We start from the raw sequence: 24,411 nt of genomic DNA on the forward strand, positions 1-24,411 counted from the left end.
AGCGCTCAGTTGGCTATCCAAACATATCTAACGACGTCCACCTCCTGTGTGCCTCCGCGCGGGTTTGAATCCCCTCTTCGGCGCTAATTTTTCTATCTAACGCAACGGGTTGTCGGGCCACAACTATGGCACATGGGCCTGGCGTGTCGTGCCCTAAACGGGTCATGCCGCATTGGGCCCATGTAAAGCTAGGCTGGCCGTTTAGGCATCTATAATAACAAATATAAAAAATAGTTTTAATAGTGGAGAATAGCATAGTACATATGCATTACCAATTGCAGATCAATGATTCGATTGAAATCATTTGATGTGTTCACCATAAACTATGATCTGGGCAGCAACAATCATTATTGCTTCCAGTTGCAACCTTATCATTCCACCTCCTGTTGATCATAATCTATGAGACCTTTCAGGACGAGTAATGAAACACTACCAGGTTCTTTGGCCTAAAAATCAATCCTTTGGTTAGATTGTCCACGGTGCATGTTCTAATCATGACTCCCCTATGGGAAGTTGTGCGGAGACAGTTGTGCATCGAATCCAAAGTACCCTTCGTCTGATGCTCCTGTGTAAGAAATGTTTGATTGTAGTCGGGTTAGACATATCGAGGTCAAGTTCGGCCTCTGCCCCAACACATTGAATCCATTTCATCATGTTAAAACAACAATGCAGCCGGCAAGCCATTCTCGTTCGCTTCGCTTCCTCATAACGACATGATGTGGGTGGTCTTAGAGTCCTAGCCGGTGAGGCAGCTCTTGGCGTTCACCCTGTATATCTTGAGAAGTGTTGGGGCGAAGGCGAAGACGCCACCCTTCGCTCGATGCCTTCGCTGATCTCACCGAACTAACGGAGGCTAAGCGGCCGGCAGTTTCCACCCTTCGTCCAACACGCTGCAAGACGGAGGCCTACGATGAGGTCTTCCCGTCTCGCGGCCTCGTCCAACGCGAAGGCCCATGTAGAATTCGGCCCATTGTAACAGGCCCCGCACGACTGAGCGCATTACGGGCCCGATTTGTGAAGGCTTTTCTGTAATGACAGTCTGTAACCCTGCTTTATGGGAGTATTCCGCGGATGACCTAGGCGCCTGAGGGCACATGCGTCCTCAACCCATGACGTTGGGTACTCAGGCACCTATAAATACCCCCGCACAGTGCCCTTGAGAGGCTAGATCAACAGTGCAATTGCTTTCTTGAGCTAAAACCCTGTTTGCATTACTTTCACTCCCCTGTTGGATCATCTTGCTCGGGAGAGCAAGTTCCAACATTTGGCGCCCACCGTTCGTGCTATAAAAAACCACCCGCGATGGCACCCAAGAGAGCTAGCTTGAAGGCAGCCCCATTCGTTGACGAAGCTGCGAAGGCAGCATTGCTGGCTCAGAAAAAGGGCAAGGCCCTTGCCGACACCACCCACCAAGAAGCCTGCGAAGACGACGCACTCAGCAAGAGGCAGCGCAATGAACAACCCACACCCGAAGGCAGTCTCCGCACCTACAGCTCCGGAGGACAACCGCAACCTCCCCCAGGCTTCGCTCCACTGGAGGGTGCGGACGCCACCGAGGACGCCGAAGTCATCGGCTTTTCAGCAGAGGAACAGCTACAGATGCGTGCCTTGCGCATCAAGAACCGCAACCTCCAGAAGCAAAAAGAGATCCTCGAGGCCAAGCGCCAACGCGTGTCTGCGCAAGCCAAGGTGAGCCAGATGATACGCGACGAAGAGCAAAAGGCTCAGGAGCTTGAGCAAGAGATCGCGCTCATGCAGCGCGAAGGCCAACTCGGTCTGCAACACGGCCCACCCCTCCAACAGCGCGTGCAAATCGAAGACCTATTCATCCCTCAGCGCGGACACGCCATCCCGCACGTCGCAGCTTTCCAAGGTGTCAACTACCTTGACGAGCGGAGTCCCCTGGCGCCACACCTGCAAGTGTCACCATGGCCCGCCAACTTCAGGGCAGGGACCTATCCCAAGTACAACGGCAGCACTGACCCAGCACAGTATATCATGAGCTATCAGGTCGCCGTTGCATCATCCGGAGGGGACGACGCCACGATGGCCAAGTCATTCATCATCGCCCTCGAAGGCCCGGCCCTCACCTGGTACACCAGGTTGCCCCCGTTGTCCATCGACTCCTAGAGAAGTCTCTGAGACAAGTTCCTGCTCAACTTCCAAGGGTACCACCCAGACACCGACGCCTTGACTGAACTTTCACTCTGCAAGCAGCTAGAAAGAGAAACTCTGCGGGAGTACTACCACAAGTTTCTGACTCTCAAGTCACAACTGCCTTCAGTTGATGACCAAATCGCCATTCACTACGCCATTAGTGGCCTTCGGGTTGGCGTCCTTTACAGCCACTGCATCAGAGATCCGCCCAGAAACCTCCAGGAGTTGTATCAGCTATTCGAAAAATACGCCAGATCCGAAGAGCTCCACCAGCGCAAAGTCGAGTCTCAGAGAAAACCTAAAGACCCTCCGCAGTCCAGTCGTACGTGGATGAGGCCTTCGCAGGCAGACTCCGGTCGGGACGGCCGCAGTCAGCAGCAGGTACACAACATCGCCAACCAGCACCCCGCTGGCGAGGCCCCTCGCCGCCAGGAGTATCCCCTCCAGGGCCACGGAAACGGAACTCGTGGTCGGGGCCGGGGACGTGCGCAGCAGCCGCGCAGATTTTACTGCTTGTTCCACGGCGAAGACTGTGTGCACCATACAAGAGACTGCCCAGAGACGAAGGCCACCAGAGACAGGATGGCACGGGCGCAACCAGCCGACAACCCTAGAGTTGTCACGCACACATATCAACAACCCCCTCAGCCATACAACCACGGCCCTGCTCCGCATCCACCTCACCACGCATATCAACACCACCAGGAGGTACAAATCATACCTCCCCCACTCCCACCTCCACACCCGCAACAGCAAAACATCCACCACCCCCAAGCCCCAAAGCAAGAAGACTTCGTCGATCAGCCGTATCGCGGAGTCATTCACATGATCACGGGGGGGTCCAGCGTCGACTTCGACACGAAGCGACAGAAGAGGGACCACTACCGCAACATCAACCACGTCGTCGTCACCGGTCCAATCGTGCAGACAAAGTGGTACCATGTGACATTGACCTTCGACGCCCGAGACGTCGACCTGCGCAGCGCACCCCACATCGACGCCATGGTTATCAACTGCAGCGTGGCAGGCTGGGACCTGCACAAAGTCTTAGTCGACAATGGCAGCCAGGCGGATATCATTTTCCTCCATGCCTTCGACCGCATGGGCATAAGCCACAACTTGCTTAAGTCTTCGGACAACCCACTGTATGGCTTCGGCGGCAAGGGCACCTTTCCTATCGGCAAAATAGAGCTACCCCTCTCCTTCGGTGTAGCACCCAATGCATGAAGTGAGCAAGTCACGTTCGACATCGTCGACATGGTCTACCCGTACAACGCCATAATGGGTCAAGGCTCCATCAACAAGTTTGAGGCAGCCATTCACGGACTTTACCTATGCATGAAGATCCCAGGTCCGCAAGGCGCGATCACAGTCTATGGCAACCAGCAGGCCGCGCGCAACATAGAAAGAGACTTCGTTCCTGGGCAAAGGAACGTACACTGCCTCACGGCCCAGCTCGAGGTCCCCGAGTCTGCCAGCCCAACCGCCAAAGAACATGACAAGGCACAGCTGCAGAGCAACGATGGGACCAAGACTGTTCCCCTCGACCAAGCAACGCCCAAGCATACGGTCATCATCAGCGAAGACCTCACTTCGCATGACGAGGAGAGACTCCTCAGTTGTCTGTCCAAAAATAAAGACGTCTTCGCCTAGTCCGCCCTCGACCTGGTCGGAGTCAGTCGCTCCATCATCGAGCACAGCTTGGGAATCGACCCTTCGGTGAGGCCGAAGAAACAGCGGCTGCGCAAGATGTCTGATGAGAAGACAGAAGCTGCCAAGGCCGAGGTACATCGCCTGCTTGAGGCCAAATTTATCGAGCCAGTCGCCTACCCTACTTGGCTCGCCAACGTAGTGATGGTGCAGAAGAAGAGCGGCAAATGGCGGATGTGCATTGATTTCACCAGTCTCAACAAGGCCTGCCCCAAGGACAACTTCCCGCTGCCTCGGATCGACAAAATCGTCGATAGTGCGGTCGGGTGCGAAGTCATGTCACTCCTTGATTGCTTCTCAGGCTACCATCAAATATATATGAAGGAGGAAGACAAGGCAAGCACCAGTTTCATAACACCCTTCGGCACAAATTGCTTCATCAGAATGCTGGAGGGACTTAAGAATGTCGGGTCCACATTCTCTCGGCTCACCAAAACGGTGCTCGAGAGCCAAGTCGGCAGAAACATATTTACGTATGTGGACGACATCGTCGTTGCCAGCAGAAGCAAGGAAGACCATCTGGCTGACCTCGCCGAAACGTTTGCGAACATGCGGGACGCACGACTTCGCCTAAACCCTGAAAAGTGCGTCTTCGGCGTTCGCCAGGGGAAAATATTGGGCTACCTGGTGTCGCACCATGGGATCGAAGCCAATCCGACCAAAATCCAGGCCATCATCAACATGACGCCCCCGCAGTCAGCCAGAGACGTCCAACGACTGACAGGCAGATTGGCCGCCCTCAACAGATTCATCTCCAAATCCGCAGAGCGAAGCCTCCCTTTCCTCAAAACACTCCGCAGCGCAAAAGACTTCGCATGGGGACCAGAGCAGGCGGCGACCTTCGCTTCTTTAAAGCAGTATCTGTCAGAGTTGGCGATTCTTACAAGCCCCGACCCCTCACTACCCATGTTGCTCTACATCGCAGCTTCGCCGCATGCGGTCAGCGCAGCACTGGTTCAAGAGCAGGTTAGAGAGGGCACGATCAGGCAATGTCCAGTTTATTACGTCTCCGAAGTACTCACGACATCAAAATGCAATATGACGGAACTGGAAAAAATCGCCTACGCGGTTGTTATGGCTTCGCGCAAGTTGCGCCATTATTTTGAAGCGTTCAAGGTCCGGGTCACCTTAGATAGGGGACTCGGCGAATTGTTTAGAAACCCGGAGGCATCAGTCCGGATTGCCAAATGGGCAGCCGAACTCTCCGGCTACCATATCACATTCAAGCCCAGGACAACCATCAAGTCACAAGTCCTGGCAGACTTCATCGTCAACTGGACTAGGCTAATAACGCACCCGGACACGTCCGCAGAGAAGGTGTGGACAATCCATTGCGATGGCGCATGGTGCCATGCGGGGGCAGGCGCCGCTGCAGTCATTACCTCACCCACAGGGGTCAAGCACAGATATGCAGCACGCCTCAGCTTTGCTTTGGAGTCTGACAGATGCACCAACAATATAGCAGAATACGAAGCTGTCATCCTCAACCTTCGCAAGCTAAGGGCACTTGGTGTCACCACCTGCATCATCAGAACAGACTCCAAGGTAGTCGTCGGCCAAATCGAGAAAGACTACGCAGCGAAGGACCCCGCACTTATGCAGTACCTCGCAGCTATCCGCAGTCTCGAGAGGCAATTCAAAGGTTTCACCTTGCAGCATGTGGACCGGGCCAAGAATGAGGAGGCCGACACATTAGCCAAGGCAGCCGCCAGAGGCGAGACCCTGCCCTCCGACGTATTCTACCATGTCATCGGCACGCCAGCCGTCCGCAGCCTAGAGGGGCTCCAAATAACCAATGACAGCGAGGGCCACCGCATAGTCAACCTCATCATGACCGAAGATTAGCGGGCACTAATAACCCTGTTCCTGCAGGGGTACTATCATCCAACCGATATCAACGAGGCCAAGCGCCTCAAACATCGAAGCCGGGACTTCGCACTAATCGAAGGTCAGCTTTACAAGAAGGGGGTCAGTCAACCCATGCTTAAATGTGTCACCGAGACCGAAGGCGTCCAAATCCTGCGTGAAGTCCACAGCAGGACTTGCGGCTCTCATGCAGGGCCTAGGGCCCTAGCCGCAAAGGTGATCCGTCAAGGTTTCTATTGGCCCGCCATGATCTGCGCCGCAAATCGGGTCACAAGGTCATGCGAAGCCTGCCAGAAGTTTTCTCCATGCTCAGGAAGCCCTTCGCAATTCACAAAGCTAATCGCCCACACGTGGCCCCTTCAGCGCTGGGGCCTGGACATTGTCGGGCCCCTACCTACGGCCCAAGGGAACCTCAAGTTCACCTTCGTCGCCGTCGAGTATTTTACCAAATGGATCGAGGCGAGGGCTGTATCCACGATAACATCGAAGACTGCCTAGAAATTCTTCTGGCAAAACATTGTTTGCCGCTTCGGAGTCCCGTCCGAGCTCACAGTTGACAATGGCAAGCAATTTGACAGCCAAGACTTCAGGGATTTCTGCTCACCATTGGCACCAAGCTTGCTTTTGCCTCAGTATACCACCCGCAATCCAACGGAGTCGTGGAACGCGCCAATGGTAAAATTTTCACAGCCGTCAATAAAATGCTCCTCGATGACAAGAAAGGCAAGTGGGCCGACCTGTTACCTGAAGCGGTCTGGACGCTGAACACGACTGAGTGCAGGGCGACTGGGTTCACCCCTTTCCGCCTTCTATATGGATCGGAGGCCATGACCCTGCAAGAAATAAAACATGGGTCACCACGGACAGTCACTTCAGCCGTCCCTGACGTAGACGAGCCTACTTCGAAGGACCTCATCGACGGAGACCGCGTCTTCGCCCTACAGGCCCTCAACAAATACCAAGCTCAAACAAAAGCATGGCGCGACCACACAGTCATCCCGAGGGAATTCAGCGAAGGAGACCTCGTACTCGTCCGTACAGCTCGGACAGAGTCCCGGGGCAAACTAGAGCCAAAGTGGGAGGGCCCCTTCATCGTCAAGACGAAGGCATCCCCCAGCGCGTACAGGCTAACAACGCCATCCGGCGAAGACTTAGAGCATTCTTGGAACATTGACAATCTCTGCAAATTTTTTGTTTGACTCCTCAGGGCCAGCTCGCCCTTGTAACTCACAAAACAGCTTTATTCCGGCTCGCACTCTTTTCCTCCCGGGGATGAGGTTTTTAATGAGGCGGAGCCATGTAATATACACGCAAAAAATCTCCCGCGAAAAATTACGACGTCGAAAAAGACCGCATCGACGGTCTTCGGCATTCGACCACAACGAAGTCACTGCGAGGGGCAGCACTGGCTACCCTCGCGTGCGACACTCCGCGCAAAAGTCGCCCAAGGGTGCAGCCGGACTAGCACAACAAGTGCGCAAAACCGAAGTCTTCCCCAAAAGACTATCCGTGACAAAGTCGCCTAAGGGTGCAGTCGGACTAGCACAACAAGTGCGCAAAACCGAAGTCTTCCCCAAAAGACTATGCATTCAAAAGTCGCCTAAGGGTGCAGCCGGACTAGCACAACAAGTGCGCGAAACCGAAGTCTTCCCCAAAAGACTATCCGTGCAAAAGTCGCCTAAGGGTGCAGCCGGACTAGCACAATAAGTGCGTGAAACCGAAGTCTTCCCCAAAAGACTATCTGTACAAAAGTCGCCTAAGGGTGCAGCCGGACTAGCACAACAAGTGCGTGAAACCGAGGTCTTCCCCAAAAGACTATCCGCGCAAAAGTCGCCTAAGGGTGCAGCTGGACTAGCACAACAAATGCGCAAAATTGAAGTCTCCCTCAAAAAATTATCCGTGCAAAAACCGACTATAGGTGCAACCGGACCGACATAATAAACGTGCTAGATCAAGTGCACAAGTCCCCCACGGGCACGGCCGGATCAGCGAAGGCACACAGCCTCATCATACAAATTATAGTTACACACATACAGCGAGGGCATCACACCTTACATTGGTTCAACCTTCGGGATGATACCCATCTCCCTGTAGTTAAACAGCATTATCCTCAGCTCCTCACCCTCAAAAAGACTTCGCAACTCCCCCTCACCTACACTCGCCCCAACCGGCGAGGACAACAATTCCCACTTGCCAGCCCTGTCCGCACGAAGATGACCACCCTCCGCCTCACTCACTCTACGCTTCGCCACCGCCCTTCGCCGCCTACGCCCAGCACTCGGACTAGGAAGAACAGCATCCATCACACGCGGAGAAGCCTCCGCCGCAGCCACATCCAATGCCGCAAAATAATCTAAATCCTCATCCGAAGACTCTTCCATCCACACAACCGAACTCCCAGAATCATCAGACTCAAAAAACTTAGACACAGAATCATCTGATTCATTTTCCGCAACCACGGTCGAAGCCGCCACAAAATTAGCACTGTCAGTAGCGGTTGCGTGCGCAGGCCCAAAACCCTGAACCTGCGCAGCAACCGAGGTTCAGTAACACGTAGACAAAATTTACAAACTCCCCCGCACCTATTCAACTACTTAGCCACCTGCGAGGGCGAGGGCGCGGCCGCGGCCGTCAGGCCTTCGACTGCCGGCTCCGCCACCACCTCCTGGGCGCCTTCACCCGTCGGCACAGGGGCCGACACAGGGTCTTCGCCGGCCACAGCAGGCACGGGCGCGTCCGATGGGCCTTCACCGGCGTCCGAGGGCAACACCGGTTTGACCTCCGCAGCCTCGGGCGGCGCGCCGACCAGACCGCCGAAGTCCTCGACGTCCTCAGCACGCTCCATCTGCAGCAACAACACATTCATTCAGCAAAAACTACACATACTGAAAGGAAATTAGGCTTACACCTTTTTCCTAATTGATTTTGGTGGTTGAATTGCCCAACACAAATTATTGGACTAACTAGTTTGCTCTAGTCTACAAAGTTCTACAGGTGCCAAAGGTTCACAATAAGCCAATAAAAAGACCAAGAAAGGGTTCAAACAAAAAGAGCTAAAGACAACCCAAAGGTACCCTGGTTTGGCGCACCGGACTGTCCGGTGCACCAGGGCACTCAACGCTGAACTCGCTACCTTCAGGAAATTCAGAGGGCGCTCCGCTATAATTCACCAGACTGTCCGGTGTGCCAGCGGAGCAACGGCTACTTCGCGCGCAACGGTCGACTGCAACCGCATTCAATGCGCTACAGTGCGCGCCAGAATCAGAGCACACGCAGTTGGCGCACCGAACAGTCTACAGGACCTGTCCGGTGCACCACCGGACAGCCCAGAGGCCCCACAAGTCAGAGCTCCAACGGTCGAACCCCAACGGTCTGCTGACGTGGCTGGCGCACCGGACAGTGTCCGGTGCGCCATGCGACAGCACACTTCCAACGGCCATTTTTGGTGGTTGGGGCTATAAATACCCCAACCACCCCACATTCAATGGCATCCAAGTTTCTACACTTCTACACCTTACAAGAGCTATAGCATTCAATACAAGACACACCAAAGAGATCAAATCCTCTCCCAACTCCACACAAAGCTTTAGTGATTAGAGAAAGAGATTTGTTGTGTTCATTTGAGCTCTTGCGCTTGGATTGCTTCTTTTGTTTCTCATTCTTTCGTGATCAACTCAATTGTAACCGAGGCAAGAGACACCAATTGTGTGGTGGTCCTTGCGAGGACTTTGTGTCCAGTTTGATTGAGAAGAGAAGCTCACACGGTCTAAGTGACCATTTGAGAGAGGGAAAGGGTTGGAAGAAACCCGGTCTTCGTGACCACCTCAACGGGGAGTAGGTTTGCAAGAACCGAACCTCGGTAAAACAAATCATCGTGTCTCACTCTTTATTTGCTCACGATTTGTTTTGCGCCCTCTCTCTCAGACTCGTTTCTATTTCTAACGCTAACCCGGCTTGTAGTTGTGCTTAAGTTTATAAATTTTTAGATTCGCCCTATTCACCCCCCCTCTAGGCGACTTTCAATTGGTATCGGAGCCCGGTGCTTCATTAGAGCCTAACCGCTCGAAGTGATGTCGGGAGCATCCGCCAAGAGGGATCTCGGGACCGGCGACAAGATCGCAAGCTCGGGAAGAACACACTCAAGGGAGTCCGCCCACAAGCACAAGGAGGAATCTTCTTCCTCCATCAAGTCCCATCGGATGGGTGACAAGAAGAAGATGAGGAAAGTGGTCTACTACGAGACCGACTCTTCGTCACCCTCCACCTCCGGCTCGGAATCGGCCTCCACTACTTCAAAGCGCCATGAGCGCAAGAAGTATAGTAAGATGCCCCTTCGATATCCTCGCATTTCTAGACACACTCCATTACTTTCTGTTCCATTAGGCAAACCACCTATGTTTGAAGGTGAAGATTATTCTATGTGGAGTGATAAAATGAGGCATCAGCTAACCTCACTCCACAAAAGCATATGGGATATTGTTGAGTATGGAGTGCAGGTACCTAAGAAGGGAGACAAGGATTACGACTTCGAGGAAGTCGAACAAATCCAACACTTCAACTCCCAAGCCACAACTATACTCCTCGCCTCTCTAAGTCGAGAGGAGTATAATAAGGTGCAAGGGTTGAAGAGTGCAAAGGAGATTTGGGATGTGCTAAAGACCGCGCACGAAGGAGACGAGGTGACCAAAATCACCAAGCGGGAGACGATCGAGGGGGAGCTCGGTCGCTTCCGGCTTCGCCAAGGGGAGGAGCCACAAGACATGTACAACCGGCTCAAAACCTTGGTGAACCAAGTGCGCAACCTCGGGAGCAAAAAATGGGATGATCACGAGATGGTTAAGGTTATTCTTAGATCACTTGTTTTCCTTAATCCTACTCAAGTTCAATTAATTCGTGGTAATCCTAGATATACACTAATGACTCTCGAGGAAGTAATAGGGAATTTTGTGAGCTTTGAGTTGATGATCAAAGGCTCAAAGAAAATTGTTGAGCTAGATGGCCCCTCCACATTCGAAGCACAATCGGTCGCATTCAAGGCGACGGAGGAGAGGAAGGAGGAGTCTACATCAAGTAGACAACCCATCGACGCCTCTAAGCTCGACAATGAGGAAATGGCGCTCATCATCAAGAGCTTCCGCCAAATCCTCAAGCAAAGGAAGGGGAAAGATTACAAACCCCGTTCCAAGAAGGTTTGCTACAAGTGTGATAAGCCCGGTCACTTCATTGCTAAATGTCCATTATCTAGTGATAGTGACAGGGATAACGACAAGAAGGGCAAGAGGAGAGAAAAGAAGAGGTACTACAAGAAGAAGGGCGGCGATGCCCATGTGTGCCGCGAATGGGACTCCGACGAGAGCTCCTCCGACTCCTCCTCTAACGAGGACGCCGCCAACATTGCCGTCACCAAGGGACTCCTCTTCCCCAACGTCGGCCACAAGTGCCTCATGGCAAAGGACGACAAAAGGAAGAAGGTAAAATCAAAGTCCTCCACTAAATATGCAACTTCTAGTGATGAGGATAATTGTAGTGATGAGGAGGATAATTTACGAACCCTTTTTGCCAACCTAAACATGCAACAAAAGGAGAAATTAAATGAATTAATTAGTGCTATTCATGAGAAGGGTGAACTCTTGGATTCCCAAGAGGACTTCCTAATTAAGGAAAACAAGAAGCAGGTTAAGGTTAAAAATGCTTATGCTCTAGAAGTAGAAAAATGTGAAAAATTATCTAGTGAGCTAAGCACTTGTAATGATATTATTGCCAACCTTAGAAATGAAAATGCTAAATTAATTGCTAAGGGCCTAAGGTTGATTCTAATGTTAGTTATGTTTCAACTCCCAATCTTAGAGATGATAATGTTAATTTACTTGCTAAGATTGAAGAATTAAATGTTTCTCTTGCTAGCCTTAGAAATGAAAATGAAAACTTGATTGCTAAGGCTAAGGATTTAGATGTTTGCAATATTACCATATCCAATCTTAGAAGTGAGAATGACATATTACATGCTAAGATTGTTGAACTAAAATCTTGCAAACCCTCTACATCTACCACTGAGCATGTTACTATTTGTACTAGATGTAGAGATATTAACATTGATGCTATTCATGATCATATAGCAAAATTAGATGCTAAAATTGCCGAGCATGACTTAGAAAATGAAAAATTTAAATTTGCTAGAAGCATGCTCTATAGTGGGAGACGCCCTGGCATCAAGGATGGCATTGGCTTCCAAAAGGGAGACAATGCCAAACTTAATGCCGCTCCTAAAAGATTGTCAAACTTTGTTAAGGGCAAGGCTCCCATACCTCAGGATAACGAGGGTTACATTTTGTACCCTACCGGTTATCCCAAGAACAAAATTAGGAGAATTCATTCTACGAAGTCTCACTCTGGCCCTAATCATGCTTTTATGTATAAGGGTGAGACATCTAGTTCTAGGCAATCAACCCGTGCAAAATTGCCTAAGAAGAAAACTCCTGCTACATCAAATGATCATAACATTTCATTTAAAACTTTTGATGCATCTTATGTGCTAACCAACAAATCAGGCAAGGTAGTTGCCAAGTATGTTGGGAACAAACACAAGGGCACCAAGACTTGTGTTTGGGTACCCAAAGTTCTTGTATCTAATGTCAAAGGACCCAAAACCATTTGGGTACCTAAAATCAAGAACTAAACTTGTTTTGCAGGTTTATGCATCCGGGGGCTCAAGTTGGATCATTGATAGCGGGTGCACAAACCACATGACCGGGGAGAAGAAGATGTTCTCCTCCTATGAGAAAAACCAAGATCCCCAAAGAGCGATCACATTCGGGGATGGAAATCAAGGTTTGGTCAAAGGATTGGGTAAAATTGCTATATTACCTGACCACTCCATTTCCAATGTTTTTCTTGTAGACTCTTTAGATTACAATTTGCTTTCCGTTTCTCAATTATGCAAAATGGGCTATAACTGTCTTTTTACATATATAGGTGTTACTGTCTTTAGAAGAAGTGATGATTCAATAGCATTTAAGGGAGTGTTAGAGGGTCAGCTATACCTGTAGATTTTGATAGAGCTGAACTCGACACTTGCTTAATTGCTAAGACCAACATAGGCTGGCTCTGGCATCGCCGACTAGCACATGTTGGAATGAAGAATCTTCACAAGCTTCTAAAGGGAGAACACATTTTGGGACTAACCAATGTTCATTTTGAGAACGACAGGATTTGTAGCGCATGTCAGGCAGGAAAGCAAGTTGGTGTTCATCATCCACACAAGAACATCATGACGACTGACAGGCCACTCGAGCTCCTACACATGGACCTATTCGGCCCGATTGCTTACATAAGCATCGGTGGGAGTAAGTATTGTCTAGTTATTGTGGATGACTATTCTCGCTTCACTTGGGTGTTCTTTTTGCAGGAAAAATCTCATACCCAAGAGACCTTAAAGGGTTTCTTGAGACGGGCTCAAAACGAGTTCGGCTTAAGGATCAAGAAAATAAGAAGCGACAACGGGATGGAGTTCAAGAACTCTCAAATTGAAGGCTTCCTTGAGGAGGAGGGCATCAAGCATGAGTTTTCTTCTCCCTACACGCCACAACAAAATGGTGTAGTGGAGAGGAAGAATCGAACTCTATTGGACATGGCAAGAACCATGCTTGATGAGTACAAGACTTCAGATCGGTTTTGGGCCGAGACGGTCAACACCGCTTGCTACGCCATCAACCGATTGTATCTACATCAAATCCTCAAGAAGACATCATATGAACTCCTAACCGGTAAAAAGCCCAATGTTTCATATTTTAGAGTCTTTGGTAGCAAATGCTTTATTCTTGTTAAAAGAGGTAGAAAATCCAAATTTGCTCCTAAGACAGTAGAAGGCTTTTTACTAGGATATGATTCAAACACAAGGGCATATAGAGTCTTTAACAAGTCCTCTGGACAAGTTGAAGTTTCTTGTGACATTGTGTTTGATGAGACTAACGGCTCTCAAGTAGAGCAAGTTGATCTTGATGAGATAGGTGATGAAGAGGCTCCGTGCGTCGCACTAAGGAACATGTCCATTGGGGATGTGTGTCCTAAGGAATCCGAAGAGCTACCACATGCACAAGATCAACCGTCTTCCTCCACACAAGCATCTCCACCAACTCAAGATAAGGATAAGGCTCAAAATGATGAAGGAGAAGATCAAGAAGTTGAGCCACCTCAAGAGGAGAGCAATGATCAAGGGGGAGATGCCCACGACCAAGATGAGGAAGATGAACAAGTTCCAAGGCCGCCACACCTAAGAGTCCACCAAGCAATCCAACGAGATCACCCCGTGAACACCATCCTCGGCGATATTCAAAAGGGGGTAACTACTCGATCTCGTGTTGCTCATTTTTGTGAACATTACTCGTTTGTTTCCTCTATTGAGCCACACAGGGTAGAGGAAGCACTTCAAGATTCGGATTGGGTAGTGGCAATGCAAGAGGAGCTCAATAATTTTACTAGGAACGAGGTATGGCATTTAGTTCGGCGTCCTAACCAAAATGTTGTAGGAACCAAGTGGGTCTTCCGCAACAAGCAAGACGAGCATGGTGTGGTGACAAGGAACAAAGCCCGACTTGTGGCCAAGGGATATTCACAAGTCGAAGGTTTGGATTTCGGTGAAACCTATGCACCCGTAGCTAGGCTTGAGTCAATTCGCATATTACTTGCCTATGCTACTTACCATGGCTTTAAGCTTTACCAAATGGACGTGAAAAGTGCCTTCCTCAATGGACCAATCAAGGAAGAGGTCTATATTGAGCAACCTCCCGGCTTTGAAGATAGTGAGTATCCTAACCATGTGTATAAACTCTCTAAGGCGCTTTATGGGCTCAAGCAAGCCTCAAGAGCATGGTATGAATGCCTAAGAGATTTCCTTATCACTAATGGCTTCAAAGTCGGAAAGGCTGATCCTACTTTATTCACTAAAACTCTTAACAATGATTTGTTTGTATGCCAAATCTATGTTGATGATATTATATTTGGGTCTACTAACGAATCTACATGTGAAGAATTTAGTAGGATCATGACGCAAAAATTCGAGATGTCGATGATGGGGGAGTTGAAGTACTTCTTGGGATTTCAAGTGAAGCAACTCCAAGAGGGCACCTTCATTAGCCAAACGAAGTATATTCAAGATATTCTAAGCAAGTTTGGGATGAAGGATGCCAAGCCCATCAAGACACCCATGGGAACCAATGGGTATCTCGACCTCGACACGGGAGGTAAATCCGTCGATCAAAAGGTATACCGGTCGATGATAGGCTCTTTACTCTATTTATGTGCATCTCGACCGGATATAATGCTTTCCGTATGCATGTGTGCAAGATTCCAAGCCGGCCCTAAGGAAGCTCATCTTACGGCCGTAAAACGAATCTTGAGATATTTAGTTTATACTCCTAAGTTTGGGCTTTGGTACCCTCGAGGATCCACATTTGATTTAATTGGTTATTCGGATGCCGATTGGGCAGGGTGTAAAATTAATAGAAAGAGCACATCGGGGACTTGCCAGTTCTTGGGAAGATCCCTGGTGTCTTGGGCTTCCAAGAAGCAAAATTCCGTCGCTCTTTCTACCGCCGAAGCCGAGTATATTGCCGCAGGACATTGTTGCGCGCAATTGCTTTGGATGAGGCAAACCCTTAGGGACTATGGTTACAAATTAACCAAAGTTCCTCTTCTATGTGATAATGAGAGTGCAATCCGCATGGCGGACAATCCCGTTGAGCATAGCCGCACTAAACACATAGCCATTCGGTATCATTTCTTAAGGGATCACCAACAAAAGGGAGATATCGAGATTGCATATATTAACACTAAGGAACAATTAGCCGATATCTTTACCAAGCCACTAGATGAACAAACTTTTAACAAACTTAGGCATGAGCTAAATATTCTTGATTCTCAGAATTTCTTTTGATGTCTTGCATACATATCACATTAATATACCTTTGATCATGTCTCTTTTATATGCTATGACTAATGTGTTTTCAAGTATATTTCAAACCAAGTCATAGATTGAAAGGGAATTCGAGTCTTCGGCGAAGACAAAGGCTTCCACTCCACTCCATCATTTACTCACCCTTCGCCGTCGCTCCGAGCAACTCTTCAACTTTGGTATAATCTTCACTCATATGTCTTTTACCAAAGGGGGAGAAAGTAATTAAAAAGGGCTTATATTTCACTCAAGTATCTGTTTTTGGCGATTCATGCCAAAGGGGGAGAAAGTATTAGTCCAAAGCAAAAGGACCGCACCACCACCTAATTTTAAAGATTTTCAAATTGGTATCTCATTATGTTCAAAAGGGGGAGAAAGTAGTATTTTCAAATTGGTATATTAAAACCCTCTTAAACACTAAGAGGAGGATTTTATTGAAGGGGAGTTTTTGTTTAGTCAAAGGAAAAGCATTTGAAACAGGGGGAGAAATTTTCAAATCTTGAAAATGCTTCTCAAAATCTTATTCATTTACCTTTGACTATTTGCAAAAGGACTTTGAAAAGAATTTACAAAAGAATTTGAAAAAAACAAAACATGTGGTGCAAGCGTGGTCCGAAATGATGAAAATATAAAGAAACAATCCATGCATATCTTATGAGAATTTATATTGGCTCAATTCTAAGTAACCTTTGCACTTACAATTATGCAAACTAGTTCAATTATGCACTTCTATATTTGCTTTGGTTTGAGTTGGCATCAATCACCAAAAGGGGGGAGATTGAAAGGGAATTAGGCTTACACCTTTTTCCTAATTGATTTTGGTGGTTGAATTGCTCAACACAAATTATTGGACTAACTAGTTTGCTCTAGTCTACAAAGTTCTACAGGTGCCAAAGGTTCACAATAAGCCAATAAAAAGACCAAGAAAGGGTTCAAACAAAAAGAGCTAAATACAACCCAAAGGTACCCTGGTTTGGCGCACTAGACTGTCCGGTGTGCCACCGGACAGTGTCCGGTGCACCAGGGCACTCAACGCTGAACTCGCTACCTTCGGGAAATTCAGAGGGCGCTCCGCTATAATTCACCGGACTGTCCGGTGAGTCACCGGACTGTCCGGTGTGCCAGCGGAGCAACGACTACTTCGCGCGCAACGGTCGACTGCAACCGCATTCAATGTGCTACAGTGCGTGCCAGAATCAGAGCACGCGCAGTTGGCGCACTGGACAGTCTACAGGACCTGTCCGGTGCACCACCGGACAGCCCAGAGGCCCCACAAGTCAGAGCTCCAAGGGTCGAACCCCAACGGTCTGCTGACGTGGCTGGCGCACCGGACAGTGTCCGGTGCGCCATGCGACAGCACACTTCCAACGGCCATTTTTGGTGGTTGGGGCTATAAATACCCCAACCACCCCATATTCAATGGCATCCAAGTTTCTACACTTCTACACCTTACAAGAGCTATAGCATTCAATACAAGACACACCAAAGAGATCAAATCCTCTTCCAACTCCACACAAAGCTTTAGTGATTAGAGAGAGAGATTTGTTGTGTTCATTTGATCTCTTGCGCTTGGATTGCTTCTTTTGTTTCTCATTCTTTCGTGATCAACTCAATTGTAACCGAGGCAAGAGACATCAATTGTGTGGTGGTCCTTGCGAGGACTTTGTGTCCCGTTTGATTGAGAAGAGAAGCTCACTCGGTCTAAGTGACCGTTTGAGAGAGGGAAAGGGTTGGAAGAAACCCGGTCTTCGTGACCACCTCAACGGGGAGTAGGTTTGCAAGAACCGAACCTCGGTAAAACAAATCATCGTGTCTCTCTCTTTATTTGCTCACGATTTGTTTTGCGTCCTCTCTCTCGGACTCGTTTCTATTTCTAACGCTAACCCGGCTTGTAGTTGTGCTTAAGTTTATAAATTTTCAGATTCGCCCTATTCACCCCCCCTCTAGGCGACTTTCACATACCCACGTGCAACAAACCACAACAAAATAATAACCGTCACCTGCTCTCTCGCCCGGTCGGATCGCTCCCTGATAGCCTCCTGACCATGCGCCCCCCACATCCTATCAAAAAGTGCGCCCGCTGACTGCTTCACAACAGGGTCTTCGGCCTTAAGATCTCGCGTTCAAAGCTCTCGTCTGATTGGTCGAAGACCTCGTAGTGTCTGCAGCCCTCGCGAGACAGCGCATTCGTGGCCCCTTCGTAGGTGATGAGGGAGACATAGGACATGAAACCCTCAACGATGGTCGGGAGTACCAGCAATTCCTCTTGCAACCACTCGAGGAAGCGAAGGCCCGCCTCTCGGTTGGGCACCTCGAAGTCAGCAGTCCACGCACCCAGCTCGCGGTATGACTCCACGAGCTGTGCAAGCATCCGCTCAACCTCCAAGCGCGTAGAGGCCTCGGCCTTGTCCATGCGGCCGCGCAGAGCGTTGAACCTCACCTCCCACTCCTTGGCGCGTTGGATGGCGAGACTTCCCTCCGCCCGCGTCAATTTGGCCTCCGCCTGCGCAGCCTGCGCCTCGGCGATGGCCTGGTTGGCCTCCCTCCTTTCCCCCACCAGCTGGCGCCGGAGGTCCGTCTTCTCGGCCTCCAGTGCGGCCACCTTCTCCGCCAGCCTGTGGTTTTTGCTCTCCGCAGCCGACTTCTCCCGGATGGCATCCACATGCTGCGCCCAAAGTCTCTCGACTTCGGCAGCCACATCTGCTGTAAGGGCACCCGACGCCACGCGGTCGGCGAAGTCGGCCGCCTAACAGAAACACATGAGACCACAATCCCCAAGGAAACAACAAACACCGAAGTCCAGCTCAACTTACTTGACTTAGCTACTGCGTCAGCTGCTGCGACACCTCCCTCAGCCGGCGAGACATGGTGCCCACCTCGTCCTTGACGGCAGCGGCCGACGAAATCTCGCCGCTCGCGCAGAAAGCGCCACCCTTCACCCCAACCACCGCGGTTGACACCGTGGTTGCCACCACAGGCGGGACAACAACCATTTGCCCCTCGCCCGACCCTGCAACGTATCACTGGTCAAAAAAAACCTACTTACCAACGAAATAGTCGTCCACGCCAATATTCGTGCCGAAGTCGGCAACGCGTTTCCCCGGCGAGGGCAGCTCCCGAACCTTCGCAGCTTCGCCCGGGGTAGACTTGGTTCCGCCGGTGACGACTGCCTTCGTGCCCTCCGACACCTTGCTAGATCCGGGCGCGGCCGGTTTCGCAGCCGGCGTCGACTGGCTACCGCCGGGGGCAGCAGCCTTCGCCCCCGCGCTCTCTTCGCCTCACGCCTAGGATCGGGGAGCCTGATGACCGCCCAGCGCTTCTACGCAGCATCCTGGCGATCCTTGTTTATCACTACCGACACAACAGCAGCAATATTCCGTCTGTAAGGGAAAATCCTCAAGCCACGGGCTATACGAGACGTAGACATGTCTTCGCCCTCTGCCCAGGGGATCGGAAGAATCTTTGGCCACCGACCCCCGGTAACCTCCAGCATTCGCGCCAAAGACTCCCGGAGCTCGGGCGAAGACATCCTTCCCCTGGGGGCCGCACATGTCCCCATCAACTCCACAGCAAAATTATCAGACACCCCCTTTCCCCCCACTATAGTACCTAATTTTCTCTTCTTAGTGGCCGGGGCAGCCTCCTGCGAAGGCCCTTCCTCAGTACCGCCCACCGGTTTCTTCCCGCGGCGGTCGGCGGCATCTTCCCCGGGATAACCACCGTACGACAAGCGGTTCAATTCGAAGACCCGATTCAGCCTGTCATTGGACCCACAGATATCCCAGCTCCGCAGACCCTCTGTCTTCGGCACGTAGCGCCCCACAATCCTCGCTGCACCGTCTTCCGCCTCACGCACGAATGCGGCGGGATCTCGGCCATGCAAATCTAGCGCGAAGGCAGGACTTCGCACTAGCATCCCGCCACAGGAGGGCATCTTGCGAGGGCATACTTCGCCCAGCACCCAGCCATGCGCCAAGGGCCATACCCGACAAACTCTTCAACAAGGTCGCGCCCGCTACTCCTGTGGACAGCGCACCGAAGGACCCCTTCATCTTCATCATCCTCCGCTACCTCAAACTACGGTTACGCTACGTAATAATGTGAGCACATGACGGCCACGGGGAGCCCTGGATGGTCTTCGACTGTGCCTTCAGAAACGTAAAACCAAAATTCCAACCAGTTGCCCCATTTATTGCGGGCGCAGGGAACCAATTCCACGACTTCCATCGAAGTCTTGCCAATCTTCGACGTAAATGTGCAAGATCCAAATTGTGCAATCTTATGTCCAATTTTCCTCTTCTGCCAATGCAGACAATAATGCTTCACGAAGACTTCCACAGAGGGCTGCCCGCTGTACGAGGTCGTCGCCCAGACATACTTTGCCAGGGCCACCACAGCATTCGGTGTAAGCTGGTGGACCTGGACCTCGAATCTACGCAGGACCTCCGCCACGAATCGATGCGCAGGCAGACGAAGGCCAGCGGCGAAAAAGGCCTCGAAGACGACCAACTCGTCTTCTGGCTCGGGGACCTCCTCCGCCCCTGGGACACGCGCCACTCTGCCGCCAAAATATCCAAGCTGTTGCAAGTCTTGCACGCGGACCGAGGACATCCGCAACAAGCCGAATTCCACTGTGTCACCAGGATACAACTCCTCCGCCGCCACGTTGCTCAGTGTGTCCTCGGACGATGCACCAGCCAGCGGTGTATCAGCAGCAGAAGAGGAAGAGGACGGCATGGCTACATACCGTCGGCGGCGGCGGGCGGTCTGCTTCACACGGGCCAGATCTCCGACGAGCAGGAGCAAGGAGGGCAGGCGAGCGGTCAAACGGTTTCAAAAGGAGGCTAGGGTTTTGCGGCACGCAGAAAGAGTACCTAACCCGCGCCACCCCCGCCCCCTTTTATACACAGGACGCGACGCTTCGGGAAACCCGCAGTCCAACAGTGTCGCGTCTGTCAACGATCACATCAAAAACCCCCACGGAACCACTTCGAGTGAGGGCAGCGTCTCCACCATCTAGCGACGCCTTCGGCACCAGATGACTTAGTCGAACTGGTCCCTTGGAGGGCAAATGTTGGGGCGAAGGCGAAGACGCCACCCTTCGCTCGATGCCTTCGCTGATCTCACCGAACCAACAGAGGCTAAGCGGCCGACAGTTTCCACCCTTCGTCCAACACGCTGCAAGACGAAGGCCTACGATGAGGTCTTCCCGTCTCGCGGCCTCGTCCAACGCGAAGGCCCACGTAGAATTCGGCCCATTGTAACAGGCCCCGCGCGACTGAGCGCATTACGGGCCCGATTTGTGAAGGCTTTTCTGTAATGACAGTCTGTAACCCTGCTTTATGGGAATATTCCGGGGATGACCTAGGTGCCTGAGGGCACATGCGTCCTCAACCCATGACGTTGGGTACTCAGGCACCTATAAATACCCCCGCACAGTGCCCTTGAGAGGCTAGATCAACAGTGCAATTGTTTTCTTGAGCTAAAACCATGTTTGCATTACTTTCACTCCCCCGTTGGATCATCTTGCTCGGGAGAGCAAATTCCAACAAGAAGCTTCAGCGCCATCTGTCTCGCTGCCGGCATGCACTCGCTCTGCATCAGGAGGAGCAGCCTCGTCAGCCTGCCCTCGGCAGTGACAGCCACGTCTGCCGCCTGGCGGTCCTGGTACCAATGGCAGACCGCCCATAGCATGGCCACGGTGGCCTCCACGCCGTCGCGCCCGGCCTTCATCATCTTGCCCACCACCTCGGGGATGGCATCCTCTGTGTCGGTGCACAGCACGGCGTGGCCCTCGGCGGACTCGAGGACCCGAAGCGCCTTCGCGGACACGCTAGGATCCATCATGGCATGCAGAGCGTGCACCATCTCACCATGCGTGGCGTGACGCGACCCGAACATGGCACCCAGGCAGGAGAGTTTGGGATCCACTGCGTTCCTGTCCAAGGCGCCCATCTCATCGACGATGCCCACGAGGCATACCGGCTCAGCCAGCAACTCAGACGACTCGGCCACCGCCGCCGCCTTCGTCTTGGCCTCACCGACCCCGCCGCCGAGACTGTCGTGTCAGTTCATCGGAGAAGAGCCGAGGAAACCGATGTCAAAGGTGTGGAGGCATCCACGAGGGTGCTAGCCGCGATCATGGCCTAGGGTGGCATTGATGACGCGAACATAAAGCAGGTGCCCACTGGCCTCGCCAAGGACGCAACAGCCTCGGGTGCGTCGCTGGCACGCGTGATACGCGGTGGGAGCGGCCTGGAGGCGAGGATCGACGCGGCCAGGCTGGCGGAGCTGGTGCTCGTCGATGTAGCAGCAAGGCAAGGCGAAAGCGGCAGCGGACGAGTCGTCCGAGGTGTGGGCACCGTCAACGAGACGGGCACCCTAGACGCTCTCCTGCCTCGCCCCATCCGTGGGTCGCACCGCGTCTCGCACGAGAGAGATGGTGCGCCTTGGCGAGTGGCGTCGGAGGAAGGAGATGACGAACAGAGCACACGGGTATAGATGGCCAAAAGGCACTAACACGATGGGTCGGCCCGGGCACGGAACTAAAAAGCACGGCCCAGGCACGGCATGGCCCGTTCCTTTTAGTGCCAGTGCCGGGCACGGCCCGTACACAGTGCCGTGCCTGGGCCACCAATTCAGCCTGTAGTGTCGGCCCAGGCACGGCACGGCTAAATGGGCCGGCACGGCGTAGGCACGGCCCAGCCCAGCCACTTAGCCGCCGCCCCCAGCCCACTAATCCAGTCCAGCCGCCTCGGGCGCGTCCGCGGACCGCGTGTAACCCTAACCCTAACCGTGCCTCACTCATTCACTCGCTCACTGCCTCACAGCCTCACTCGCTCTCTCTCTCAGCCGCGGCGACCGGCGAACAGCGAACTCTCTTCCTCGTTCCCTCCGCCTCCGCCCAGCGCTCGGCTCCGGTCTGCGGTCTCCATCTCCGTCTCCGGTGTCCGGTTCTCCGCCCAGGCTCGGATCGATCGTCACTCGGCGCTCGACTCCGGCTCTCCCCCGCTCGGATCTGCGCATTTGTGAACCGGGTAACTCAGATCCATAACCCTAGCTCCTCTCTCATGTCTTCTTCTCCCCCTCCGGTGTGATCTGCGGAGATCTCGGTGCTCCGGCTTGTTAGGGTTTACACGCGCATTTGTGAACCGGTGTGATCTGCGCTGCGGTTCTGCGGAGATCCCGGTGCTCCGTTCTCCCTCATCTCTCTCCTCTCTCCTGTCTTCTTCTCCCCCTCCGGCCTCCGGTTTGATCTACGCTTCTACGGAGATCCCGGTGCTCCGGCTTACTCCGTTGAGGAACCGGGACTCCGGGGTCTGGTACGGCGGCACTGGCACTGGTAATCTCCTCTCTCCTAGCTCCAGTTTCCCTCTCCTATCTTCTTCTCCCCCTCCGGTACTGTCCGGCACTGGCACACAGCTCCAGTCTCCCTCTCCCCCTCCGGCCTCCGGTGTGATCTGCGCTTCTGCGGAGATCCCGGTGCTCCGACTTACTCCATTGAGGTTGAGGAACCGGGACTCCTATCTTCTAGCTACGGTGCTCTGGTCTCCCTCTCCTCTCTCCTAGCTCCGGTCTCCCTCTCCTCTCTCCTAGCTCTAGTCTCCCTCTCCTCTCTCCTAGCTCCGGTCTCCCTCTCCTCTCTCTCCTAGTTCCGGTCTCCCTCTCCTCTCTCCTAGATTTTGTCTCCCTCTCCTCTCTCCTAGCTCCGGTCTCCCTCTCCTCTCTCCTAGCTCCGGTGCTCCGAATTCAAATCCATGGAGGAACCGGTTGGCCGGACCGGTCGTCCTCTCCGCTCTCCTAGATTCTGGTGCTCCGGCTTACTCCATTGAGGAACCGGGACTCCGAGTCTGAGGTGGGTCGATGGCCGTCTCCGACGATGAAACTGTTGAGATCGACTGCAACGAGGAGCGACGGTTGTGTGCATTGGCCGGAGATGACGATGAGGATGACCTCCGGGAGGATGCTGCAGCGCTCTTTGGCCTTAGCAGTGAGCATCCCGTCCATGTCTTTGGCCTTAGATTTCAAGAAACTTTTCAAAATCGTGAACGGTAAGAAGGTAAGGTTTGCAGCTAAGTGCATACATTGCTCTAAGCAATATTCTGCTCTCTCTAGTGGTGGCACTGGGCACCTGACCCGACATAGAGATAGATGTCCCAGGAGGCGTGAAAAAACCCACATGTCTCAGTCTCAGATATCTTTTAATCCTGATGGTAGTATGCGTAACTGGGAGTACTGTCCTATGGTTGCACGTAATGAATTGGTTCGATTGCTTGCTAGGCTAGAAATTCCTATTAGTTTGGGTGAAAATGCTGCATTTGAACACTACATTAGAACTGCTCATAATCCTAAATTTGTGCCTGTCTCTAGGCAAACCACCACCAGAGACATGGTTAAAAACTTCACTGACAAAAGGCTAAGCTTGTTGAGACACTTTCTTCTTCTGATGTTAATTGTGTGTGTTTGACCTCTGACATTTGGTCTGGTAATGCCAAAGAGGACTACCTTAGTGTTGTTGCCCATTACATAAACCCTGATTGGCAACTAGAGAAAAGGGTGCTTGCTTTAGTGCTTATTGATGTGTCACACAATGGACAAAACATTGTTGATCGTGTTGCTGGTGTGCTTGCTGATTATGGCTTGACTGATAAGGTGTTTGCTTTTACCCTAGACAATGCATCATCTATTGCTGCTGCAATGAGGTTGCTTAGACCTATAATGTCACCATA

The 24,411-nt window shown here is 51.8% G+C and overlaps 1 pseudogene; it reads right to left on the minus strand.

Moving 5' to 3' along the window:
- Nucleotides 1-703: 703 nt before the first annotated feature.
- Nucleotides 704-22,089, minus strand: LOC103628188 (U-box domain-containing protein 27-like; annotated as a pseudogene).
- Nucleotides 22,090-24,411: the final 2,322 nt, after the last annotated feature.

The sequence above is a fragment of the Zea mays genome, chromosome 5, assembly GCF_902167145.1.
Source record: "Zea mays cultivar B73 chromosome 5, Zm-B73-REFERENCE-NAM-5.0, whole genome shotgun sequence".
NCBI classification, from domain to species: Eukaryota; Viridiplantae; Streptophyta; class Magnoliopsida; order Poales; family Poaceae; genus Zea; species Zea mays.